The sequence below is a fragment of the Colobus angolensis genome, unplaced genomic scaffold (assembly GCF_000951035.1).
Source record: "Colobus angolensis palliatus isolate OR3802 unplaced genomic scaffold, Cang.pa_1.0 Scaffold13, whole genome shotgun sequence".
Classification (NCBI taxonomy): Eukaryota; Metazoa; Chordata; class Mammalia; order Primates; family Cercopithecidae; genus Colobus; species Colobus angolensis.
Genome location: NW_012114252.1, coordinates 10,504,985 through 10,513,735, shown reverse-complemented (window position 1 = coordinate 10,513,735; position 8,751 = coordinate 10,504,985).

Genomic DNA, 8,751 nt, shown 5'->3' with positions numbered 1-8,751 from the left:
CTGGGTCGCCCAGCAGGAGGCTCTGCGCGCGGGGACATTTCAGGCCCGGGGCCCCGCCGGGAGCGCGCCACAAGGAGCGGCAGGGGGCCGGTCTGCTGCCCGCTTGGCACGCTCCCTACTCTCACCCCGCCTTTGCAAACTTGCTCTGTGGCATTGAAACCACAGGTGCCGGACGGTGGGCACAGAGAAAGCCAGGCATGCCCCTTCTTCCCACCCTCCGGATGCCCACCCAGACACCGCCTTCCCCGCCCCCCGCGGCGTCCCCGTCCGCCCCTCAGCGCGCTGAGGTCCCCCCCGCCGCTTGCGTCCTGCTCCGATTACAGCAGTAAACACTGGACAGCGGCCCCCGCGTAGAAGGGGGTTGTTTGGAAGTCGTTTAAAGACAGTGTCACCCTCAGGGTAAATGCCTAGAAGCCGGGCCGCGCATCCTTGAGCTGGGAAGTATGGGAACGCCCGAGACCAAGCGAGGTTCAGGCCGGGGTTTGGCTGCGAGTCAGGCTCAGGGTCTTGTGAGAAGCCGTCAGACTCGGCAGGGCTTAAACCTTCTAGAAAGCATATATATCCACTCCTTCTCTAGGAGCAGGGAGTGCCACCCGGGCGGTGGCCCGGCGGCGAGGCTGCTCCCTGCGCCGCGGCCCCAGGCTGACCGCTGCGGACATTTCCTGTCCCGCCGCCCAAATCTCGCGCTCCCGAGGTAACCAGAGAGGGAAAGAAGGGTCCAGAGGCTGCAGAGGTGTGAAGGGACGGCCTGAGGCCAGCGCCTCGGGCGTGTTCGCCTGGCTGGCCTGGAGAACTGCTTTTATTTATAAATCTCTAGGAGTTGAAATAAAATTAAACGAAGAGAAAATAATTAATTTTCAGAATTATGTTCTGAAATGAAATCAACAAAAACGCGGGAAGGATCCTCTAGCTCACTATGGCTGGCAGAACCCGGGCTGTCTTGCGCCGGCTCAGGCAGCCTCTCCCGGCTTAAGCGAGTCTCTGCAGGTTGGCGCTGGCCGCAGCCCCTTGCATAAGAGGCCCTGTGCCCCTCCTCCGTCCCACTCTTCCTTGTCATGGGGGTGGGGGTGGGGGTGCAAGAATGAGGGAGGCTGTGGCATCCTGTCTGAAAGCAAGGCAGTTTGCCTGGAAGGTGGAGATTCTCACCTTCCCTGAAAGGAGGAAATGTTCCCATTTCCACACCCCTCTCTGTGCATAAAAGGGGGCGGAGGGCACTAGCCAGACTGGCCCCCTAGACCTAAAGGGACCTGAGACAGAGACGCAGAGAGGAAAGAGAACATCTCTGGCGGAAAGGCTGTCCTGCTACGTTGAATCCATTAAAAAATGCTAGTGCAATTTTTATATTGCACACTTGTTTGCTTTATTCATCAATTTTTATGGGGATGGGAGGCGAGCGCAAGAGGAGAGTATTTGGAAAGGCTTACTCCAAAAATATTTCTGAAGGAAAATATTTTCTTGGAGATTGGTTGTGAGAATAGCAAACCTGCACATGCAGAGACCTCACTTCCCTTCCTTCTTTCAGGCCATCAGACTTCCAAGTCTTCCTCCTTTCCCACTGTCTTACCCCCTCCCCAGTCCTCCCTCCCTCTCCTCTTTGACCCATTCTCTCTTTCGCTTTGATTTCGCCTTTGCTGCTCCCGCGTTTGGGGATCGCGCGGCTGGGTGCTCGCTCGCGCCGCATTCCGGGGGCCGCGCGCGGCCGGGCGGTGGGGCGGACGCCTTAATTCCCGCCGGAGACCCTGCGGGTTGGGCCCTCCTGGCTATTCTTTCCCGGCTCCAGTTCTCCTCTCTCTGCAGGGCACAGAAGAGCTGAGCCAAGTTCAAAGTCACGTCGCCGTCCCTTCTCAGAAGTGCTTTATTTCTCTACAAACCGCAAAACCCCTTTACTTCATGACACTTTTTTTTTTAAAAGGAAGGAAAGTGAAGAGAGAGCGAGAGAGAGCAAGGGGTGGGGGGGAAGCATGCAAAGGCTTTCAGAGTTACTGCCTCAAAAGTAGACTCGGGTTCCTTGGCTGAAGGAAAAAAGCGGCCAAGCGGCACATTGAGAGTGAATTCAGTTTTTCAACAGGTTTCTGGAAGGGCCCGTCTGTGGCAGCGTCAGGCTCGCAGGACCCACAACTGTCTCCATCCGGCAAACATGTCCCCTCTTTGTAAGTTTCCCAAAACTATGCTTCCGAAATCTTACGGAGGTTGCGTGCGGCTGGGCCGCAGGCCGGTGCTTGAGCGGATCCCACTCCAGGCCGCGCGGGCCGGTGTTCATTTTTCTGCAAGTAGAGGGAATGGCAGCGCCATGGAGAATTGGGGTTGTCTTCAAAAACCAGAAAATCCCGCCAAATACCTGAGCGCCCATCAACCAAAGCACCTCGTTGTAGTTTGTGGGCATCGGTGAACAGTGTTGACCGAGTTCTTTTGTGGTATGGGATGTGTTTTGTGTACCTATGCATAAATATAGCGTGTATGCACACACTCTACCCTCACACACACACATAGGTATACATTGCTGGACAGGAGAAGCCAAAGAACAGGCAAACAAAATTGACCTTTACATTGAAAAGCAGAAGCTCTCGGTTGCCACACCACTCAAACTTTTAATTTTCGTCTTAAGGAAGAAGGTGGAAATGGAGGTAGTGGGAAAGAGTTGAGAGAATAAACAAGAGAAACAAGTGACAAAAAAAGGCGGGGGGGGGGATTTCACAGGATTCCAGCACCATCATCTGTATCACAGACTCATAAATTCAACAAGATCATCAACAGGATATTAAGTTGCAGGGCACCTTTGATTCCGCCTTCTCAGCCACTCCTGGGCTGGGTGACCCCTGACCCATGAAGGACCACATGTGTGGTGCGGTAGCCCCTTCTATAAAACCCACCTAGAACAAAAGTTCTTTGTTAGTGCTTTAGAGAAGTGTAATGTAAAAGAAGGGGAAATTGTGAAAATCTCAGCCAATGTTGTAACTTTTAAATACCATTTTTAAGAAGTGGGGGTGCTGAATGAGGTTGTGATAGGATAAGGCCCTCTCTAGTTTGCTAAAAGAATGTCTTTTCTTCCTACAGTTAAAATTTACTGTCCTGTAACTGGGCTTATAAAAAGTCTCCATATAAAATATGTGCTCACCAGCAGTTTAGTGATAGGGGTGCAAATATTTGTGTATTTGTCAAAAGGGACTCAGAAAAAATAGAAGCTATTAACCACCCTGGACTTTACCCCTGCATTGGTAATAGTCAGTGGTTGTGGTTTTCCAAAAGGAAGAGAATTAATTGTCCTTACTTGTCTTCTCTTTCCTGATGGGAGTGATTCTACTGCTGAAAAACAAACAAAACCAAACAACAAAAAATAGGAGGCATTAGCTAACGTGAATGTGTTTAATTATTCTGAAGACCTATCCTTTGGGCTCCCAGGCGAACTATATCCAGAGAGATTGAATACAGATGACAGGCGAACAGCTTTCCAATAAACTGTAGTATTATTGCAATAGACTTTGTAATACAATTTATGCTGTCATTCATAAATAACAATGCCATATGTCAACCATATTGCTTACACAAGTAAATCCATCAACGTGTCACTATTTGATTTATCTCAACAGCTTCTTCAAATATTGAAGTATAGATATTGGAAGGGGTGTGGAGTGAGAGGAACTACCCAAGAAATTTGAGATTTTATTTTTAACTGCACAACCTCTACTTCTTCATTTCCCATCCAAAAACATCCTAAAGGGTAAGAGATGAAGGGGAGGAGAAGCACATGGAGGGGCCAACACAAATAAATATTGAGTGGTTATATGAACTGTGAACATGCAAGAGAGTTCTGTGGTTGTTTTGACCTTCTGGACATATTTTAGAACAATAATGCATTTCCCAAGAAATTGTCAATCCTAATGGTCAACTGTAGGTCAAAGGTCTTTCTCCAGCAACCTCTATCTCTGAGAGTAGAAATGACTGCAAACCAAATGAGAGTATTTGGTGACAGGCAAATTTTATTCAACTTTAGTAGTAAGGAAGTAAAGGCAGTGATAGTTTTTCAGTGGCTTTCAACCACAGAGGTGAGGTGGACATGGGATAGGCCCATTTCATGACTGTACAAACAACAAGACAAAACAAATCCCCACGGAATCCAACATATCAGTCACGGCCACACAGCCCCAGTCTTCCGCCTTTTCATCCTCATTAAGTCTACATAAGTGTGATAGGGCTATTAGAAGCACTTTTCTGGATACTCTTAGCTCCACGCATATCCGTTGAGCCTCATGACTCAGCGCCAGTTCAGGAGGGCGGTAACCCTCGAAGAGCTCCTGAGAGGGCTGCGAATTACGGAGCGATTCTGAGCACCCAAAGGCCTTGGGCCAGTCGCAGCCTCCACGCAAGTCAGACTGCGAGTTGCCAAGGCCGGAGGGTGGGGATGGGGATCCGGTCCCTGCCTCGTGCAGACGGGGCGGGCGGCCAGGAGAGGCTGCCCTGAAACTCTCTGCCTAGCCTGGCGAACCTGATTTGGGGAAACCCTTGGACCCTAAGTCACCATCACTTACCGCCCTGGCGAAGCTCTACTAAAATGCAACTGTGCTGGTGCCTTTGCCCACCCCGCCCTAGCTTTTAGGAAAGGTCTCAGTGGACCATCAGGCCCTTCCCAGTGTCTGCTAGCAACCCCCTACTTCTGCGCCTATTAAGCACCCATTGGCGCCCTTGCGCTAGGGTTCAAAGGTCCTTCGACTCCTCTAGTAATTCGGGTGCCCCATTCGCCCTTGAACCCGCCCCTGGCGCGGCCCAAATGACACTAGATGCTCCAAACCCGCCGACACCCAGACCTTCTACAGGGAGGCTGCTCTCACAGAAACCACGCGGGACCAGCGAGTCGTAAAGCAATTGCAGGGGCAATAAAAGGCGGTTCGGTGGGTCCCCCAGCTCCTTTCTTTTCCACCCCATCGTCCCCGAGATCCCCCCTCCCTCCGCCTGCAGAAACAATCAAACAAAGACTCAAAAGCCAGGAAATGTCCAATTCACTTCCCTTGGAGTTTATTAATTGCCTACACCCATCGCAGGAAACTTGGCTGTGTTCGGTGACATACAGAGGGCACCGGGGAGCGGTGGAGCCTCAGTCCCCCGACTCCGCGCAGCGGGAAGCCGCAAGCGCCAGCTCGAGCATCCCCAGAGATCGGGTACCGTGGCCTCCAGGCAGCTGAACGTGGTTAGCTCAGCTAACATGGGTTCTGGTTAGCTGGCCATTTACTGGACCTTTCATCTCCCCAGCCTACTCGCTACTTTGGGGCTGGAAGGACTTTGGGGTTCGGGGTGCAACCTAGAGGTCTGGAAATAGACACCCCGCAAGAGCCCTTGCTAACTCCAGAAAGGACATTTCCATGGCTTGCCACTTTGCTGCCTCCACACAGGCACCTCCGCTGCAAAACGCAGAAAGGGGCATGGGTTTGAGGACTGGCCCTGACGACCAGCACCACCGTCGAAATATGCGGGCCAAACCCACAGAAGAATTGGCATAATGCCTTCCACAGCCCCCTGCTTTTAAAACTATTATTATAATTCCCTTCAGCGCCCTGGAAATTGTTGGTGTTTATTTAGGAAGTGTGACAGAGTTATTGGATCTTCAGAAACTTGGGATGTTAAGGGGGTTTGATTTGGCTCCCAAATAGCTTGAAAAAGAAACAGCGCACCTGGGGTCAGGCGGGTCATCACAATAACAAAAAGTGCTTCTACAAAATAAAAAGCTCTTTTATAAAGAAAGGCAATCCCGGAAATCCACTGCAAGCCTTCCTGATGACCATCTAGCTAGGCCTATTCTCAGGTTTAATTGGCAGGCGGTTTATTGGCGCCTTATTGGTGTTGATTGAAATTTTGCTCCCAGTCTTTTCTTTTAAGAATTAGCATCTCAAGTCGATTTACCTGACTCAATTATCTTTTTAGGGTCTAGGTTTGGTCATAAATTTGCAAATATTCATTAAACTCACTTTGTAAATATCTTTCTTTCCTATCGCTACCCAAATCTCTTATTATTTCCTAAGAAAGTCTTTTCTTTTTTAAGGCTTCCATAAAAAGAAATTGATCAGGGAGCTATATTTGAATTAAGACATATTAAATCGATGACAGATACATATCACGCTGTGTTTAACAAGAGTTGTACAAGGAGGCGGGTTCCAGATTCCGCACGGCTCTGCTACACCATTATTCACATTTTTACAGCCTTTCCTTCATGCCTTCACCCATTAAACCATTAAATTTCAGCAATTCAATAAAACAAAGCAGTTATAATTTTGACGAAAAGCTATTTTGAAGGGGGTGGAGGTGCCCATTTTATTGCACAATAAAAATGCTGAACAGTTCATATTAAAGGCTAGCTTGTGTTTATTTTCTTCTTTCTTTATTCATTCTTTTTGTTTTGTTTTTACTTATAACCTGCAGGATTGAACCCAAAGCTGCCATTACTACAAGAATTAATGCTTATTGCCAAGAAATTCAAATAATGGAAACTCATTGGAAATGTTCGGAGAGGAAACGAAGACAGTGATAATTCCAAATATGATGTTTTCTTCATATACTATCCATGGAGATGGCACAGTTCTCGATCAACCTCTGCCTGGTTGGCTTGAAATGTTTAAGTCTTTGATATAAAAATTGTGAAAGGACTAGTCCTTTCCAAAGAGAGATGAAGATTTTGTTACCGCTGTTCATTAAATGTTTTTCGTTTTATTTCCACACACGCCTTTATTTCCCCATATTTGAACTTCATTGAAGCTTAAAAGTCCATTTAAAATTTGATGGTAGCATTGTCTTTGTTTGCTTGTCAGTTTTATAAAAGAAATGACATTCCTAAGTCTTATACCGAAGCCCCCTGTTAAACATCGTTCACACCAATGTAAATGGCGCTATCGAATCAACACTTTTGAGAATATTTCTGATTACTTCCCAGGGCCACCTCCCCGATAACGGGTTTGTGTAGTCTACTTTTACTTGGACTGCAAACGAATTAAGTTGGAAACATGTTTTATTGTATCCCCAAAGAAAAAAATCACGTTCTAATCATTATCATTTTTTTTTTAACAAGTAATGTTACAGATGGCAGCAAAATACAAATTTTAAAACCCTGACTTTAATATTTGAGCATTTTGGAACATCACAAATTTCAAAAATGTTTTCTTTTAAAATCTGAAAAGGACACTTTGGGGAAGTAAAACCCCTAATTTGGGGGGAGGGTCCCACATTTCTTCACCCACCAAAAAGTGAAGGAGGGAATTTCTATTTTTAAAAAATCGATTTGATACCAAACCGCTGGAAAGGGATGAGATTCCTTTTAAAAGCCAGTTTTTACGGTTTTCAAATAAGACATCTTAAAGGTAGACTGGATTATTAGAAAACTATAAGAAGGTGAAAGATTATTCTATCAGTAAATAACAAGCAAATATATTTCTTGAATTCAAAATAATACTTTATTGGATCAGTTCTCATTGTGGACCAAAGAAACTGAGGCATACTTGTGGACTGTGGACTGCGATCTGGACCGGAAGGAGAAATTCTGCTTAAAGGATGGTGCTCATTTAGCGGCTTGTCTCTGAAGAGATGCCGTTTGGCCTGCCCTGCTACTGTATCTCCGAAAGGCAAAAGTTAGAATTGCTGCCCGATCTCCTCTCCCCCGCCCCTACTGTAGATCTAATTGGAAGTGGCAGATCTAGAACCGATGAGTAGTGAGATTACACTTCCAGTCAACTCCTTTGAACCATGTTGAAAAGGACTCCATGAGCTAAAAAGTCGAGGTAAAACGGTTCCTTTGGGGGAAAGACTTATTTTGACTTCACCTGGTGTTTCGCGGAGCCAAATCACTCCAGTTGTCTTGCAACCAACAGACTTTACCTTCTTCACTCCGTCTACTGTCTGTGCGCCCTAGGTGAGCGCTAGGCACGTAGGGTGTCCAAACCAGAAGTTTCTAGCATCACCACTGCAGGTAGGACCCTCCTCTCCCAAAGAGCAGCCCAGGGCTCTTCCATCCCCCCAAGGGAAGTGGAGGTAGAAAGTACTTGGGTGCCAGAAGGCACACAGCGAGAAGTGAGGCCGAGGTGTTTGAAACTGGAACTGCCCCTTGGGAATCCTCAACCCCTCACCACCCCGCGCCCTCTGCCCGCGTGCCGGCGCGCGCTCCACTAGGAGCATCAGGGGTGAGCGGCGCGCTGCGCGCGCAGGCCAGGCTCAAACTTTCTGCAAGTGCAACTTGGGCATCCCTGGGGAGGCGGGGACGCGGGGCTCCAGCGAAGGAGGGGCGCGAAGCGAAAGCGCAGGCGGCTGCGAGCACGGGGGCGGATCCCCGCTGGGCCGAGGGCCTGTACGAGAGCCAATCGGGCAGCCGAGGCTACTGCCAATCACGTGGCTCCCTCCAATCCCACCCGTGCCATTTCCAAAATCTCGGTCCCACTGTGCTGCTCAAATGTGGTGTTCACTCTGCCAATCGCTGGAGGATAGAGTGGGAACAGGAATAAGCAGAGTTAGGAGGCCAGGACAAAAGAAGTTAAAGAGCGCCTAATATATACATGTTTTTGAAGGCGGGCAGAGGGAAAAAAGTCCCCCCAGGGAGGGTATATGGGCCTGATTGTGTAGTTCTGATGGAGCCCCCTTTGAGCAAGAGGAACCCGCCAGCGCTGAGATTAGCGGATTTGGCAACGGCTCAGGTCCAGCCGCTTCAGAATATGACAGGCTTCCCGGCGCTGGCCGGCCCGCCCGCCCACTCCCAACTCCGCGCCGCCGTCGCGCACATCC